Source organism: Candoia aspera, chromosome 2 (assembly GCF_035149785.1).
Source record: "Candoia aspera isolate rCanAsp1 chromosome 2, rCanAsp1.hap2, whole genome shotgun sequence".
In the NCBI taxonomy this organism is placed as follows: domain Eukaryota; kingdom Metazoa; phylum Chordata; class Lepidosauria; order Squamata; family Boidae; genus Candoia; species Candoia aspera.
In genome coordinates, this window is record NC_086154.1 from 9,751,653 (window position 1) to 9,770,322 (window position 18,670).

An 18,670-nucleotide genomic window follows, 5' to 3' on the forward strand; every position below is an offset into this window, starting at 1 on the left:
GGCGGGAAGCCGGGGACGGCGGAGAGGCTCGACGCGTTGGAGGAAGGGATGCAGGCGGTGCGGCAGATGCTCCAACAGCTGACGGCGGCGCAGGGACTCTGCGACGGAGGCGGCGCAGAGGCACCCCCGGACGGAAGGCGGCAGGGCGAGCGGGGCGGCGGTGACGGCGGAACCCGACCCAAGGAGCCCAACCGACGACCGGAGGCGCACCGGGAGGCGAGACGGGGAGGAGACCCAGCGGATGGCGGCGACCACGGCGGGACCCGACCCCAGGAGGCCACCCAACGAGCGGAGGCGCGCCCGGACGTGAGACGGCGGGACAACCTCGGCGGCGGCGGCGTCCGGCCCCAGGAGCCCACCCCACGACGGGAGATGCGCCAGGCTGAGAGGCGGAGGGACGACCCGGCGGGCGGCGACGGCAACGGCGGAGCCTGGATCCAGGAGCCCGACCGAGGGAGAACACCCCGCCCTCCCCCCCGAGCGACGGGACGACGACCTTGCGAGGAGGCCCAGAGAGAGGCACCAATGCCGCAAGAGAACCGGAGACACCCCGACCCGCAGCAGCTCCCGCAGAGCCCGAGGCACGACGCAGAGGGGGCCAGGAGCCAGACCAGGACACCCGCCAAAGACTTTGGCATAAAGTTCGATGGGGACCCCTCGAAACTTTCTTTTTTTTTGACCAACGCGAGGTACTACCTCGAAGAATGGGGTCCCTGCTTCAGAACTGAGCGGGGAAAAATCAATGCCCTGGCCATAAAATTAAAAGGGCGGGCCGCCGATTGGTACGTCCAATTGTGCCAATCAGGCGCCCGGGCGCTGCAGGACAGCACGGAATTCCTGCAGGCACTAGAAAGGCACTTCAGGGACCCCCTGGAGCAAGAAAAGGCAAAAAGGGCGCTAGAGACACTTAGACAAAGCCCGCGCTCCGTGGCTGAGTATGCCATGGAGTTCCAAGCCCTAGCCGGAAAAGTGGACACTTGGTCTCAATCGACACTGATTGAGAAATTCAAACACGGACTCAACTTAAACGTCCTACGGTGGGCGCTTGGCCGCGACAACCCCAGCTCCCTCACGGGGTGGATCCAGCTGGCAGCGGAAGCGGAGAACGCTCACGACACGTTCCTCCACGCAAGGAGGGAAACGCAACAGATGGAGACAGCGAGACCCCCACGCACCAGCGCAAGGCAGGTGAGGGCGAGACCCCAACCCTGGAAGGAGGAACGGGACAGACGCTTCGCTAAAGGGCAATGTTTCACGTGCGGCAGGGAAGATCACAAAGCAGCCGCATGCCCCAAAACGACGCCCAGAGAGAGCCCAAGGAGGGCACAAACAGCACCAACCCCAGCGCCAAGAAAGCGACCAGCAGCAAAGGGGGAGTACCGACGCAGACACGGCCCCTACAGTTCAGAGGAGGAGGAAAGCAACCCCGATGAGGCGGCGGGAAACGACAACCACCTGGCCTAAGGGGCGCCGAAGGACAGGTGGAGGACACTGACAGGCGCTTCGACAAAGGGGTGAGTGAGGAATGCCCCACCCTCTACGTCCGTGTCACCCTCACCCATCGAAATAACACTGAAAAGGTCTGGGCACTCATTGATTCGGGTTGCTCCAAAAGCCTCATGCACCCTGACCTGGCAGCCGCACTCGACCTCCGCTGCTATCCACTTCAGCACCACCTGGTGTTCTCGCAGCTTGATGGATCTGCAGCGGGAGGGGGCCCGGTCACCCAATACACCGGAGAAACCGCGCTACGGCTCGGCAGCCACGAGGAAAAATTGGCTTTCATCGTGGCACCGGTGGGGCAACCCCGACTCATACTGGGGATCCCATGGCTCGTGCAGCAAAACCCAGTCATCAACTGGAGAACCAGAGAGATTAAGTTTGCTGACGGGCGTTACCAAGCACCTTCAGGGAACAGGGTTCCCCGAGCAGCCATGGGGGGGGCGACGATGACTGTGGAACACAGAGAGACAGCACTGCCAGAGGGACTACCAACCAAATACGGGGATTTCGCTGACGTTTTCGGTGAGAAAGAGGCGGACAAACTCCCCCCCCACAGAAAGACGGACTGCACCATTGAACTGGTCCCGGGGGTACCCCTACCCAAACCAAAAATATATGCTATGACCCAGCGAGAACTAGCTGCATTAAGGGACTTCATAGACAAAAATCTGGCGAGAGGTTTTATCGAGCCAGCAAACTCTCCAGTGGGAGCGCCAGTCCTCTTTCGCGAGAAAAAGGACGGGTCATTGCGGCTCTGTACAGACTACCGCGGATTAAACGCAGCAAGCATTTCAAATAAATACCCCTTACCCTTAATAAAGGACATTCTGTCCCACCTGGTAAAGGGTAAGGTATTCTCCAAACTGGATATAAGGGAAGCCTACTATCGCATACGGATACGGGAGGGGGATGAGTGGAAGACTGCTTTCAATTGCCCATTGGGGGCGTTTCAATATAAAGTACTCCCATTCGGATTGGCAGGAGCACCGGGGGTATTCATGCAGTTAATTAATGAGGTCCTGCGTGACCACCTTTTTAAGGGGGTTTTGGTTTACCTGGATGATGTATTGATCTACACAGAAACAGAACGTGAGCACGAACGCTTGGTAAAGGACGTGCTCAAGAAACTTCGCAAGGCAGAGCTGTTTGTAAAGCTCTCCAAGTGCGAGTTTCACAAAAAACAAATTGACTACCTAGGGTATAGGATTTCTGCTAAAGGGGTAGAAATGGACCCCAGCAAGGTCCAAGCCATCCTGGCGTGGGAACGCCCACGCACGAGGAGACAGCTGCAAAGCCTCCTGGGATTCACTAATTTCTACAGGGGGTTCACGCCCAGGCTGGCAGAGACTATTTTGCCCCTAACTAACCTGCTAAAGACTAAGGGCTTGGGGGACACGCGCAAATCGAGGAACCCGGGGGCGCTACTGAATTGGACAGCTGACTGTCAAACGGCTTTCGAGAGACTGAAAACCCTCTTCACAGCTGAGCCAGTGTTACAACACCCCGACCCCACCAAGCCTTTTGTGGTGCAGGCAGATGCCTCCGACTTTTCCATCGGAGCCATCCTGCTCCAAAAGGACTCCGACAACCACCTAAAGCCCTGCGCCTACCTTTCCCGCAAATTCTCCGAAACGGAGCGGAGATGGCACGTATGGGAAAAGGAGGCGTTTGCAGTGAAGACAGCCTTGGAAACATGGCGACATCTGCTGGAGGGGGCCTCCTGCCCCTTCGAGGTCTGGACGGACCACAAGAACCTGGAGGCACTCAGCACACCGAAACGGCTCAGCCCGAAGCAGGTGCGATGGGCTCAGTTTTTCAGCCGGTTCAATTTCACGCTGAAATTCATACCGGGCAAGAAAAACTTCTTGGCAGACGCCCTTTCCCGACGGCCACAGGACGACACGCAAGCCTCCGACATCGTAGGAACAGTATGGACCGAGAAACAGCTCGGCTGCCCAGCTGTCACGCGGAGCCAGACAAGGAATCAGCGCACGCCAGCACGAACGGCGGGGAGCGATCGGAGCCGACGCTCAATTTCACCGAACTGGCAACAAAGACTCACACAAGCACTACAGCAAGATACATGGTTGCAGAATAACCAACAACATGTATCTTTCAAAGACAACATCGCCTGGAAAGAGAAAACCTTGTATGTGCCCGAATCACTGCGGGGGGAAATCTTACACAGAGCGCACGATGACAAATCTGCAGGGCATTTTGGGTTTGTAAAAACCCTCCACCTAACGAGGAGGCAATTTTGGTGGCCAAACCTCAGAAAGGACGTAAAAGACTACGTAGGCAACTGCCCCATATGTGCCACCACCAAACGTAAAGGAGGGAAACCCCACGGGCTGCTACAGGCGGTAGCCAGCCCCTCCCGGCCATGGGAAGAAATTTCCATGGATTTTATTGTGGACCTCCCACCCAGCCAGAGAAAAACTGTGATATGGGTGGTAAAAGACTATTTCTCGAAACAAGCACACTTCATCCCGTGCGCAACTATCCCCTCCGCACAACAGCTGGCACGTTTATTCCTAACACACATATACAGGATCCACGGCGCCCCCTACAGGTTGGTGACCGACAGAGGCACACAATTCACGTCAAAGTTTTGGCGGGAATTTTTAAAACTAATCGGAACCAAGCAAGCACTGTCCACTGCGTGGCATCCAAACACGGACGGATCCACAGAGATCCTAAACTCAACACTTGAACAGTTCCTGAGGGCATTCATAAATTATCAACAGGACAACTGGGTAGACCTACTACCTTTTGCAGAGGTGGCCTATAATAACGCGGTACACCAGAGCACTGGCCACACCCCTTTTAAGGTGGTCTATGGAAGGGACTTTGTACCGATACCAGAATTGCCGCAACCTGAAACCCTGCCCTGCTCACCAGACGATTGGGCGGCACAGCTGGCAACAACCTGGCCAATCATCCAAACGGCCCTAGCAGACGCACAAACAACGTACAAAAAATATGCGGACAACCACAGGGCGGAGGCACCGAACTACAAAGTGGGAGATAGGGTCTACCTCTCCACTAAGTTCATAAAAACCTCGCAACCCTCGAAGAAATTGGCACCGAAATTCATTGGACCTTTTAAAATCATACAGGTAATCAACCCAGTTACTTTCAAACTAGAACTGCCTTACAATTTGAGACGGGTCCACCCAGTGTTTCACTGTGCACTACTGAAGCCAATGAGCACATCCAAATGGCATACGGAAGAACCTCCACCCCCACCCATAATGATAGACAACCAACAACATTTTGAAGTAAAAGAAATACTGGACTCAAGAAAGCAAAGAGGAACACTACAATACCTCGTGAGATGGAAACATTTCTCACACCCAGAGTGGGTCCAGGCACGACACGTCATGGCTAGACAACTAACAAGACAGTTCCATGAGGCATACCCGGAGAAACCAGCACCATAGAACATCTTTGGGGGGGCAGCATGTCATGACCTCGTTGCAAGGCACAAAGAGCCTCACAACGTGGATCATGATCATTAAGGAAAAGGAGGAAGAAGATAATCAAACCAGGGATTAACACAAGCACCCAAAGACACCCACACCCATGATCCCATAAACAACTGAAAGGAGAGACGTCAGAGGAGTGAAGATAAGGAGCACATGGTGCCCCGGAGGACACAACCGTTGCAGGGAGACAAAGAGGACACCGGGGGAAAACGCCCAAGCAGCCATCAAGGGTCCCATCAAGAGGGATCGGGGCATTGAAGGGTGGGGAAGCCCGGGGCAATACAGGAGGGTATAAAAGGGGCACCCCCACACTACCTACCCCGTTCCCGTTTTTCGTTCTGTCAGCTATCATTCCAATAAACCAGAAATCCTTAATATCCATTAAGTGAGTCTGTGGCTTATTGCGAAGCGAGGCTGGCCCTGACACAAAGTTATACCAAGTTCCACAAGTCTTTGCATCTCAACCAGCTTGCTTTCCCCACTTTTTCTCTCCTAACAAAGGCTTCTTGAGGTGACAGCCTCATTGGTACATTAGGAGACAATCTTGCTTCATATTTATTTCAAACCCTCAATATGGCACTTCTAACAAAATGATTTTGACATTGGCCCTCTCGCTCTCAGCCCAACCCATCTCACGGGTCTCCCCTTACAGTCCTCCACCACATCTTCTTTTTTGTAAGATTGTTTCATTCAGTCTCCATCTAAATACCATAGGTATTCTCCTTATTGTCAAACTCACAGGATTGTGATCAGGAAATGTCTCTGGCAATAATTACTTTACAAATTTTATTAGCCCAATTGCTTGAAATCCTTATCATGCCTCTCAGAATGAAAGGTATATTCTCTCAGCAATTCATTTTTATGTCGCCAGGAATCCACCACTGCCAAATTATCCATCGAGTCAAAAAAGGGACTTTGGAAGTTTTCCTTGTTTAAGTTTAATTTCTTTCTCAGATGTCCTGTCAATCAATGGGGAAATTACTTCATTCCAGTCGCACAGTAGGCACCAGCTTTGATATGAAAAAGATGACAATTCATTCAAAAGGTGTCTAAAAATTTTACTTTTGTCTTCATTTGGTACATATACTCCCACAATAATAGATTTAAGTCTGTAAAGTTCCACGTCAACTACTTCAGATATACCATGTTCATCAGCAAGCAATGCGTGGTTTCAGTTGTGGTTTTATTTTATTTTATATTTTATATTTTATTTATTTTATTTATTTTATTTTATTTTATTTTATTTTATTTTATTTTATTATTTTATTTTATTCAGATTGTGTTACCGCCCATCTCCCCCAAAAGAGGTTTAACATATAATACAAGGCCATTAATTTTCCTCAAACCTGCTGAAATAAATTCCTCTCCCAAATGTTTATTTATCAAATAGTTAGTACCCTTTTTCCTTATATGGGTTTCTTGTAGGCATATCACATCATAGTTTAATTTTTTCAAAGAGCGAAAAATCGTTTTTCTTTCCCTGGGGGGATTGGCCCCATGTAGATTGCTAGTGAGATCATTCAGACTTATTTTCATGTAAACAACCCACCAACGCCTTTAGGTATAGTGCCCACCTCTGCATCCTGTACAGTAGCTTCCAAGTGTTTAGTCTCAGATGCAGCCCTTTTGGCTGCATCTTCTTCCAACTTAGTTCCACGTCTAACAAGGAAGTCCTTGGCTTTAGGGATTGAAGTTAATTTGAATCTTCGTTGTTGGTAAATAAAACTTACCCCTTCTAATTTTTCCCAACGAAAGCCAATCCCATTCTTTTTCAGGACATCTGTTAGAAAAGCATATTCTTGTCCTGAATATTCTTAGAGGAATTCCTTTTTGTACAATTATATCCACCTTATCGATATTTAATCTGGAATCAAAATGACTTTGTAACATCTGATCCCTTGTTCTTCTCCTAGGAAATTGAACGAAAACATCTCCTGGCTTGTTGTTTCTTGCTGCCTGTCTTGAGTTAATGCAAAAGACTTTTTCTGTTTCCTTGGTGAATCTGTTGTCCTCCCATTCTAGTAGAATTGCCAATGCTTGTGATATCTTTTCCCTAAGGTTTTCATCCTTGGCCTCAGGGATTCCCCTCAGTCTCAGACAGAATTCTTTGTCCCTCAGTTCAAGTCAGGCAATTCTATCAAGCGCCTTTTCCTTTTCCAATTGAGTACTGTCCATCTTATTTTCCAAAACTTCAACTCTGCTAGTTACCTGCTTCACCTCTCCATCAGTCTTTTCCAATTTCTGTTCCAATTTTTTTTCAAAGTCAGTAAATTTTGTTTCCATCTTTTTTTCAAAAGACTCAAAGTAAATTTAGTGATGAGTTCTTTGAGCATCATCTTGAGCATCTTGAAGTCACCTGAGCCCCTACATTGAATCCTCCTCATAGCCATAATTTTTAGCTCTTTAGCTCCCTCTAGTGTCAAAACGTATTAATTATAATCCAAACTGAGAGGTAAAAACAAAAAAACAAAAGGGGGGAAGGAAGTATCCAATTACAGAATCACATGTTACAACCGAAAGTCTTCCCTTATCAATGTTTATAAAAAGTAACCCATCCCAGCTTAAAAAAGCAACAATAGAAGGCACTTTCCCTCAGGAATCATTAAAAAAACAATCCCAACAAAACAGGTTCTTTTAGTATCCAAAAACTTGAAAGAAAAAAATAGCAATGATTAATTCTTTCATTTCAAAACAAGTTATTTATACAGTTCAGCTTTCGGTTTCTTTGCCCAAAGCATAAATCCTTCAAAGTAGTTAAACTTTGCAGTAAATGCAATCTAAAAAAATAATGAAATATTAACAAGAGAATTAGTATTTCTGTGTTGGAAAAAGCCTCTCTTAATTAAGAAAATGTGCAGTGATTTCAGAAATGGGGTGGTCAGAGTAAGTGTCCGGAGTCTCTGGCTTCAGCACAGCCTGGAGAAGATGACAGCCCCACCTCCCAGCTGCTCCACTCCACATTTGGTCGGAGGAACACTGTTTCACAATCTGCTGGCTAGAAGCAGCTGTCAGGAGGACACAAGGGATGATTCCTGGACTTCTCCTTTATCCGGAGAATGTTTCTGGGATCAAAGGGTCCTGCCGCAGCGACCAAAACATGCCATGATGTTGATTCCCCTACCGGAGATTGGGAGGAACCGGTCAGTCTGCCATTCATCCCCTACCAGAAGTCAAAATCCATTGTCATGTAAGCTTTTTTGTTGTTGTTTTCACACGTTGTGCAGCCAGTTCATAAGCAATAATTAAACTAACCCTTTTATGTGAATCTTATAGACAAAAAGAGCCTTCTGGACAACTAAGAATCACAAGCAGCGTTAAAAAGGAAAGCAAATCAAGCCAGCAATCAACATTTCCCAATTCAGAAAAAGAGAAATTTGTGCGAGGACCAGAGACTGCAGTTCACGGCTGATGATGGACAAGAGGATCTACAGCAGAAAAAAGCCATACAAATGCTCTGAATGCGGCAAAAGCTTCACGTGGAAGAGCTCCCTGCAGGCTCATCGAAGGACCCACCCTGGAAAGGACCCCTACCAGTGCCCTCTCTGTGGCAAAAGCTTTAGCAGGCACGACACCCTGGTAAAACACAAGAGCGCACACACTGGGGAGAAACCATATCAGTGCCTGGATTGTGGGCAAAGTTTTAGTCATAATTCTCACTTGTTGATACACCAGAGGACTCACACAGGGAAGAAAACACATGAGTGTCCGGATTGTGGGAAAAGTTTCAGTGTGAGGTCTGTGCTAGTGAAACACCAGAGGACTCACACAGGAGAGAAACCATATGAATGTCAGGATTGTGGGAAAGCTTTCAGTCAGAATTACACTCTGGTGATACACCAGAGGATTCACACAGGAGAGAAACCGTATGAGTGTCTGGATTGTGGGAAAGGTTTCAGTAAGAATTCCCACCTGGTGACCCACCAGAGGACTCACGCAGGAGAGAAACTCTATGAGTGTCGGGATTGTGGGAAACGGTTCAGTTGGAAGTCCAACATGGTTATACACCAGAAGACACACGCAGGAGAGAGACTGTATGAATGTCCGGTTTGTGGGAAAAGATTCAGGCAGAATTCCTACCTGGTGATGCACCAAAGGACTCACACAGGAGAGAAACTGTATGAGTGTCCGGATTGTGGCAAACGTTTCCATTGGAAGTCCTACCTTGTGATACATCGGAGGACTCACACAGGAGAGAAACCGTATAAGTGTCTGGATTGTGGGAAAGGTTTCAGTCAGAATTCTGACCTGGTGATACACCAGAGGACTCACACAGGAGAGTCCTCTGGAGTTCTCACCTTAGGAGTTCCTTGATTGGGCTGTTGTTTGCTGCTTGGTTGATTGACTGAGTTAATATTTCCTTGTTTAAGGTATGGCGATGACGATTCTCAGTCATCCAGGTGGAATTGTCTGTAGGTTGTGTCATGGCAACTGGCTTTCTTTCCTTTTGGTAGAAATCTTTCGCTGCTTGTCCAAGCAGCTTCTTCAGTCTGGCCATTAAGGTATATTGTAATTGTTCATCTGGTGCTACTCTTTGCATATCAGGCTGTTGATTGCTGCCAAGGAGGTGTTCTGGTCTTCTGGTTCTTCTAATGTCTCCCTTGAATGGTATTTATATGTTGTTTACCTCTATGTTTCTGTTGATGGCTGCTTTGTCTGAGTGCCACACTTGCAGGAATTCTCTGGCGTTTTTGGATTTGGCTTGGTCTGGGTTGCTCACAGTTTCCCAGTTGAAGGTATGGTTGAGTCTGTCCATGTGTTGTGAGATTAAGGAGTTTTCATTGTGTCCTCTGACTGCTAGTTGGTGTTCATGGATGCGCTCTGCTAGTTTTCTGCCTGTCTGTCCTACATATCCTGTATGTAGATGACACCTTCATCATAATAAAAAAGGAACAATTGGAGGAAACACATGAAACCATCAACCATCAACCATCTTCAAAGGAATAAAATTCACAAGGGAAGAAGACAACAACGCACTACCCTTCTTGGACATCCTCATCAACAGAGGAAATGATGGCATCCTTTTGCCTTCCACTCTCCCTAGCATCAACATCTTCTCCAGGCTGTCCTGTCTTCTCATTATGTGGCCAAAGTATTTCAGTTTTGCCTTTAATATCATTCCCTCCAGTGAGCAGTCTGGCTTGATTTCCTGGAGGATGGACTGGTTTGATCTTCTGGCAGTCCAAGGCACTCTCAGAATTTTCCTCCAACACCACAGTTCAAAAGCATCGATCTTCCTTCTCTCAGCCCTCCTTATGGTCCAGCTCTCGCAGCCATATGTTACTATGGGGAACACCATTGCTTTAACTATGCGGACCTTTGTTGTCAGTGTGATGTCTCTGCTCTTAACTATTTTATCGAGATTTGTCATTGCTCTTCTTCCAAGGATTAAGCGTCTTCTGATTTCCTGACTGCAGTCAGCATCTGCAGTAATCTTCGCACCTAGAAATACAAAGTCCTTCACTGCTTCTACATTTTCTCCCTCTATTTGCCAGTTATCAATCAAGCTGGGTGCCATAATCTTGGTTTTTTTCAGGTTTAGCCGCAAGCCAGCTTTTGCACGTTCTTCTTTCACCTTCATCATAAGGCTCCTCAGTTCCTCTTCGCTTTCAGCCATCAAAGCGGTATCATCTGCATATCTGAGATTGTTAATGTTTCTTCCAGCGATTTTAACTCCAGCCTTGGATTCCTGAAGCCCAGCATGTCGCATGATGTGTTCTGCGTACAAGTTGAATAGGTAGGGTGAGTGTATACAGCCCTGCCGTAGTCCTTTCCCAATCTTAAACCAGTCCGTTGTTCCGTGGTCTGTTCTTACTGTTGCTACTTGGTCGTTATACTATACAGATTCTTCAGGAGGCATACAAGATGACTTGGTATCCCCATACCACTAAGAACTTGCCACAATTTGTTCTGGTCCACACAGTCAAAGGCTTTAGAATAGTCAATAAAACAGAAATAGATGTTTTTCTGAAACTCCCTGGCATTTTCCATTATCCATCGGATATTGGCAGTTTGGTCCCTACTTCCTCTGCCTTTTCTAAACCCAGCTTGTACATCTGGCAATTCTCGCTCCATGAATTGCTGAAGTCTACCTTGCAGGATCTTGAGCATTACCTTACTGGCATGTGAAATGAGTGCCACTGTTCGATAGTTTGAACATTCGTTTGTGTTTCCCTTTTTTGGTATGGGGATATAAGTTGATTTCTTCCAATCTGATGGCCATTCTTGTGTTTTCCAAATTTGCTGGCATATAGCATGCATTGCCTTGACAGCATCATCTTGCAAGATTTTGAACAGTTCAGCTGGGATGCCGTCGTCTCCTGCTGCCTTGTTATTAGCAGTGCTTCTTAAGGCCCACTCAACCTCACTCTTCAGGATGTCTGGCTCTAGCTCACTGACCACACCGTCAAAGCTACCCCCGATATTGTTATCCTTCCTATACAGGTCTTCTGTATAATCTTGCCACCTTTTCTTGATCTTTTCTTCTTCTGCTAGGTCCTTGTGATCTTTGTTTTTGATCATACCCATTTTTCCCTGGAATTTACCTCCAACGTTTCTAATTTTCTGGAAGAGGTCTCTTGTCCTTCCTATTCTATTGTCTTCTTCCACTTCTGCGCGTTGCTTGTTTAAAAATTATTCCTTATCTCTTCTGGCTAACCTCTGGAATTTTGCATTTAATTGGGCATATCTCCCCTTATCACTGTTGCCTTTTGCTTTCCTTCTTTCTTGGGCTACTTCTAGTGTCTCAGCAGACAGCCATTTTGCCTTCTTGGTGTTCTCTTTCTTTGGGATGTATTTTGTTGCCGCCTCCTGAACAATGTTGCAAACTTCTGTCCATAGTTCTTCCGGGACCCTATCTACTAAGTCCGGTCCCTTAATTCGATTCTTCACCTCCACTGTATATTCCTTAGGAATATTAGTGAGCTCATATCTAGCTGATCTGTGGGTCTTCCCTAATCTCTTTAGTCTGATCCTAAATTGTGCAGTAAGACGTTCGTGATCTGAACTACAGTCAGCTCCAGGTCTTGTTTTTACCGACTGTATAGATGTCCGCCACCTTTGGCTGCAAGGGATGTAGTCAATCTGATTTCGGTGTTGTCCATCTGGTGAAGTCCATGTATAAAGCCGTCTCTTAGGTTGTTGGAAGAGAGTGTTTGTTATGCAGAGTGAGTTGTCTTGGCAAAATTCTATCAGCCTATGTCCTGCTTCGTTTTGTTCTCCCAGGCCATGCTTACCTGTAATTCCAGGTGTCATTTGACTGCTCACCTTAGCATTCCAGTCTCCCGTGATGAAAATAACATCTCTTTTAGGCGTGTTGTCCAGTAGGTGCTGCAGATCCCCACAGAACTGCTCTACTTCAGCTTCTTCAGCATCTGTGGTTGGGGCGTATATTTGGATCACTGTGATGTTAGATGGCTTGCCCTGAATTCGAATTGAGATCATTCTTTCGTTTTTTGGATTGTATCCAAGTGCTGCTTTAGCCACTTTACTATTAATTATGAAGGCTACTCCATTTCTTCTGTGGTCCTCTTGTCCACAGTAGTAGATCTGGTGGTCATCTGAAGTGAAGTGGCCCATTTCAGTTCACTGACACCCAAAATGTCTATCTTTAATCTTGACATCTCACCAATAACCACATCCAATTTGCCCTGGCTCATAGATCTTACATTCCAGGTTCCAATGGTGTGTTGATCCTTAGAACATAGGTGTCATGAGTGCCGTTGAGCTAAAGTCATCAGCGCAATGGCACTCATGACAATGACAAGGAAATAGGTGAAGGGGTACAAGTTAAGTAGCCATCAACCCACAACGACTAACGGCTAACAAACAATAGCTAAACGGATCACGGAGCCACCCAAGCCATCAGCGGCAATACAACGGGGATCGCCCAGCTGAAAGCAATCAGCAGAAGAATGAAAACCTGAGGATGGGCGATCCTGGAAACCCTCAACCAATGGCAGGGCAACGCATGGGACAAAGGGGGGTGACGTGACCGAGAGCGAGGGGGCGCTGACCGGCGCGGGGTATTTAAACCCCGCACCGGCGCGCTCCTGTCACTCTCAGCTTTTTTCTACCAACGGTGTACCTACCCTGAAATAAACCAGAGCCTGCTTTGCAAACCAGTGTCTGAACGTTATTCAGAGGTAGGCAGCGCATGACATAAAGCTGAGAGTGATAAACTCAGCCTCGCCGAGCCCCACCGGACGACAACGAGCTGCGGGAGGAGTAGACGGCGAGAAGACCAGCAAGATGAGGCCGGAACGACGCGGGCAAGGAGGGCGAGCCGCGCGGCAAGAGACAGAGGAGGACCGACCGAGGCCAGAGGCACCGCGGACTCCCGGAGCCATGGACGCCCACCCCACCCGACCCGAGCCTCAGCTCCAACCCCAAGGGGAGATGGCGACGGAGGCAACCCGACCGCGGGAGGGAGCAGCACGACTTCCGAAACCAGCGGAGGACCCCGCGCCCCACATCGCACCCCAGCAACGGGCGTGGAGCGACAGCCCCACGATGCTCGACACGGAGGAGGACGACGGAGACACCCATCAGACGGAGGAGGAAGCGGACCCGCGGCGGAGGGACGATGAACCCCACCGGCAACCCACCCCCGAGGACGCGCCAACGGAACCGGCCCCAGCGGCGGCGCGGGCTGTGGACGAGGAGGCACGAGCTGAACTCGCGGCCATGCGGGCTCAGCTGACGGAACTCCGGACCATGCTCCAGGCGCTCATGCCCCCCGCGCCACCCAACGACGTCCCCGCACAAGCCCACACCCCGAGCGAAGCACCGAACACACACGGGCCAGCGGAGAGCCAGCAGACGGCACAGGCGGCCGACACCACACCCCGGGAAGCGAGAGGCGGGGCCGCACAAAACGCCCGGGCCCCAAAGGACTTCCCCATCTTCTTCGATGGGACCCCCTCAAAACTCTCGTTTTTCGTGACCAACGCTAGGGAGTTCATGGGGAGGCACGGACACTCCTATGACTCCGAGGCCGACAAGATCGCCGCCGTGGCGATCAAACTCCAAGACAGGGCGGCGGACTGGTACGTCCAACTGTACGAGTCCAGCTCCCCCGCCCTCGCCACCTTCCCTGCTTTCATCAAAGAGATGAAAACCTACTTCGAAGACCCCCTAGCTAAAGTACGGGCGAAAAGCGCACTCCAGAGACTTAAACAGGGCACACGCACGGTCCCTGACTACGCCCTGGAGTTCAAAGCCCTCGCGGGAAAGATCTGCGACTGGTCTGAGACCACCCTGCTGGAAATCTTCAAAAGGGGGCTCAACCGCGACGTTCTCCAATGGGCCCTCTACCGCGACGACCCAGAAACGTTACACGGGTGGATCCACCTCGCGGGAAAAGCCGAACACGCGCACCGCACCTTCCTGATGACAACCACGGAAGACACAAACTATGTCGGGAAAAAGGTACCCGCACCACACGGGGGGATGGCCGGCCCCATATACCCAAAAAAGAAGTTCAACCGGGAGCCCTGCGGGAGGTGTGGCAAATTAGGGCACAAGACGGCGGATTGCTTCGCCAACCGACCGCCGACCAGCGCGCCCAAGCCCGCCCCGAAAATTAGCCCCAAACCACCCAACCCGGGGCCGCCCCCTCACCGCCGAATGACCGTGGCCACAGCGACACCGGAAGAGGGCTGGGACACTTACTGGGGGGAAGAGGACAATACCGACCCCGACCAGCCGGCGGGAAATGCTCCCCGCTTGCTCTGAGACGCGTGGCGAAGCAGGCGGTGGGACAGCAACGCGGACCACCTCAACGAAACGACAAAAGCTCCGTAATATTGGCAGCAATTCAACTCTCTGCCGGCAACGGAGCCACCACGGCCGCGGCACTAGTGGACTCGGGGTGCTCAAAAAACCTCATCCACCCCGACCTAGTCGCCAAACTCGACCTCCGCTGCTTCCCCCTCCCCACGCCGCTGGCATTCCACCAGCTGGACGGCTCTACAGCGGGAGGGAAACCAGCCACGCTACAAACCGAGCCGGTCACCCTGCAAATGGGCACTCACACCGAGCGCACGTCGTTCGTAGTCACGCCCATCGGACGGCCCATTGCAGTCCTGGGGATGCCATGGCTCGCGAAAAACAACCCGCGGATCAACTGGGCGACCCGCACCTTCACATTCGGCGACGGCGAGTATCGAGCACCAGTACCAGCTGGCGAAAGCAACCCCACGGTAGGACGAGCGGAGGCGACCACACAAGACAACGCCGCTACCACAGCAGACCTACCGGAACAATACGCCGACTTCTCCGAGGTCTTCGGAGAGGCAGAGGCAGACCAACTACCCCCCCACCGCAAGACGGATTGCCGGATCGACCTACTGCCCGACGTCCCCCTACCTAGACCAAAGATCTATTCGATGACCCCGAAGGAGATGGCAACCCTCCGGGAGTTCATCGATAAAAACCTAGACAGGGGATTCATAGAGCCAGCATGCTCACCGGTCGGAGCCCCCGTCTTATTCCGGGAGAAAAAAGACGGGACCCTACGGCTCTGTACCGACTACCGGGGCCTAAACGCGGCTTCCCTGTCCAACAAATACCCCTTACCCCTGGTGAAGGACATGCTCGCCCACCTGTCCACGGGCAAAGTCTTTTCCAAATTGGACCTGCGCGAGGCGTACTATCGCATCCGAATCAGGGAGGGGGACGAATGGAAGACGGCGTTTAACTGCCCCCTAGGCGCGTTCCAGTACAAGGTACTGCCCTTCGGACTCGCGGGGGCCCCTGGGGTGTTCATGCAGCTCATCAATGAGGTACTGCATGAACATCTGTTTAAAGGGGTCCTGGTCTACATCGACGACGTCCTCATTTACACAAAAACATACGAGGAACACGTAACCTTAGTCAGGCAAGTCCTCGACAAGCTCAGAAGGGCGCAGCTCTATGCAAAGCCCACAAAGTGCGAGTTTCACAAAGAGCGCCTAGACTATTTGGGGTATCGAATCTCCGGGGACGGCATCGAAATGGACCCCGCAAAAGTCGAAGCGGTGCTAAACTGGGAGCGGCCCCGCAACAGACGGCAACTACAGAGCTTCCTGGGATTCGCGAATTTCTACAGGTCCTTCGCCCGGGGGTTCGCTGAGATAGCCCTCCCCTTAACGGACCTCCTCAAAACCAAAGGGGTGGGGGACACCCGACGCGCCAAGAACCCAGGCACAGTGCTGAATTGGACTCCCGCGTGCCAGACCGCATTCGACAAGCTGAAAGCGCTGTTCACGACGGAGCCAATCCTCGCGCACCCGGACCCAGAACGGCCGTTCGTGGTCCAAGCCGATGCCTCAGACTTCTCCCTGGGAGCCATCCTGCTACAAAAAGACTCCACGGGGCTCCTGAAACCATGCGCCTACCTGTCAAGGAAGTTCTCCGAGACAGAGAGGCGATGGCACGTCTGGGAGAAAGAAGCCTTTGCGGTGAAATCGGCACTAGAGACATGGCGTCACCTACTCGAGGGAGCCACCCAACCATTCGAGGTCTGGACGGACCACCGGAACCTCGAGGCCCTACGAACGCCTAGACGCCTTAGCCCAAAACAGGTCCGATGGGCCCAATTCTTCAGCCGCTTTGATTTCCAGCTGAAGTTCATGCCGGGAAAGAAGAACTTTCTGGCCGACGCCCTCTCCCGGCTGCCCCAAGACGAAGAGCCCGCCCCAGACACCATTGGGACGGTCCTATCCGCCTCGCAACTGGGGATGGCCGTGACCACCCGAAGCGGCGCACGGAGGCAGCTCGACGCTACGGCGCAGCCGACGGCGGGACAACCGGCGACGGAAAGAAGGCAACCGCAACTACCAGGGGGAATGCGCACGGACCTCGCCGCCGCCCTCAAAACCGACCCCTGGTTCCTGGCAAACCCCGACAAGGTAACAATGGCGCAAGACCTGGCATGGGGGGAAGGCAGAATCTACGTCCCGGACTCGCAACGCCAGGCGATCTTGCATAGGTCACACGACGCCAAGCAAGCGGGACACTTTGGGTTCCTCAAGACCCTACACCTAACGCGGCGCCAATTCTGGTGGCCCGCGCTCAGGCGAGACGTAAAAACCTACGTGGCGTCCTGCCCAACGTGCGCTAGGGCCAAACGGGCACCAGGCAAACCCGCGGGGCTACTGCAACGGGTGGCAGAACCCTCCCGCCCATGGGAGGAAATCTCTATGGATTTTATAGTGGACCTCCCACCCAGCCAGAAGAAAACGGCCATTTGGGTGGTGAAGGACTACTTCTCAAAGCAGGCCCACTTCATCCCCTGCACGTCGGTCCCATCCTCGCAACAACTAGCCAAACTCTTCCTCATCCACGTGTACAGGCTACACGGATGTCCCGCACGTGTGGTGACCGACAGGGGCACACAGTTCACCTCCAAATTCTGGCGGGCCTTCCTGAAGCTGACGGGGACCCAACAGGCCCTGTCTACGGCTTGGCATCCGCAGACGGACGGAGCCACTGAGGTTCTTAATGCCACCTTAGAGCAATTTATACGATCATATACGAACTACCACCAAGACGACTGGGCTGAACTGCTCCCGTTCGCCGAAGTCGCATACAATAACGCCGTCCACACGAGCACGGGGAAAACCCCGTTCGAAGTAGTCTCGGGGCGCGACTTCGTCCCCATCCCGGAGCTACCTCAACCCCCGGAACCCCAGGTGGACGCCAGCGACTGGGGACGGAAGATCGCGGAAGCATGGCCAGTAATCACGGCGGCGCTAAAGGAGGCACAGGCTGCTTACAAAGAGCAGGCCGACAAGCACCGGCGCCTACAACCGACGTTCCAGGCGGGGGATATGGCCTATCTCTCCACCAAGTTCCTAAAGTCAACCCAACCCTCGAAAAAACTGGGGCCTAAGTACATCGGGCCGTTCCGAGTCACGCAAATAGTGAACCCGGTAGCAATACGCCTGGACCTGCCACACAACCTCCGGAGGCTCCACCCGGTGTTCCACACCAGCCTCCTAAAACCGGCAACCACCTCCCGATGGCACCCAAGCACGCCACAGCCCGCACCGCTTATGATCGACGGGCAACACCACTTCGAGATAAGGGACATCCTCGACTCCCGCAAACAACGAGGAACCCTACACTACCTGGTCAGGTGGAAACACTTCCCCCACCCTGAATGGGTGGCGGCGCATAACGTTAACGCGCCTGACCTGACCAGAGCATTTCACCGGGCATACCCCGACAAACCGCAACCAAGGTCAGCAAAACCAAACCCCCCCCCGCAGGCCTCCCCCCGCCTCCCGTGCCCCAAGGGAAAGGGCCCCCCCCAAGCCCGCGACTTGGGTGGACCTTCCCCCCCCCGGGACTCACTCCCCCCGCCCCGGGCCCACGGGGTGGTGACAAACGATCGCCAGCACCCTCCCCCCGCCCCCCGGCCGCGGGGGAGTGGCAAGCAAGTCAACAGGGCAACCTGGGGGCAACGCCCAAGAGACACAACAAAGGCGACGCACTCTAAATAAGAAAAGAAGGGCCCTACCTGGAGCTGAGAAGCACCCGACCAGCCACGCCTCTCGCCTCGCCGAACTGAGCCAAACAAACAGGGTGTGGCTGGAGCATGCGCACGCCAGGTCAGAACCCGAGCATGCGCACCATGGACACACCCTGGGAAGGCACGTGGTAGAGGGAGGAGCAAAGGGAGGGGCGACAACTACTCC

General features: G+C 51.8%; 1 pseudogene; it reads left to right on the forward strand.

Moving 5' to 3' along the window:
• LOC134489832 (zinc finger protein 850-like) overlaps window positions 1-18,670 on the forward strand; it is a 50,545-nt pseudogene that overhangs the window by 16,328 nt on the left and 15,547 nt on the right.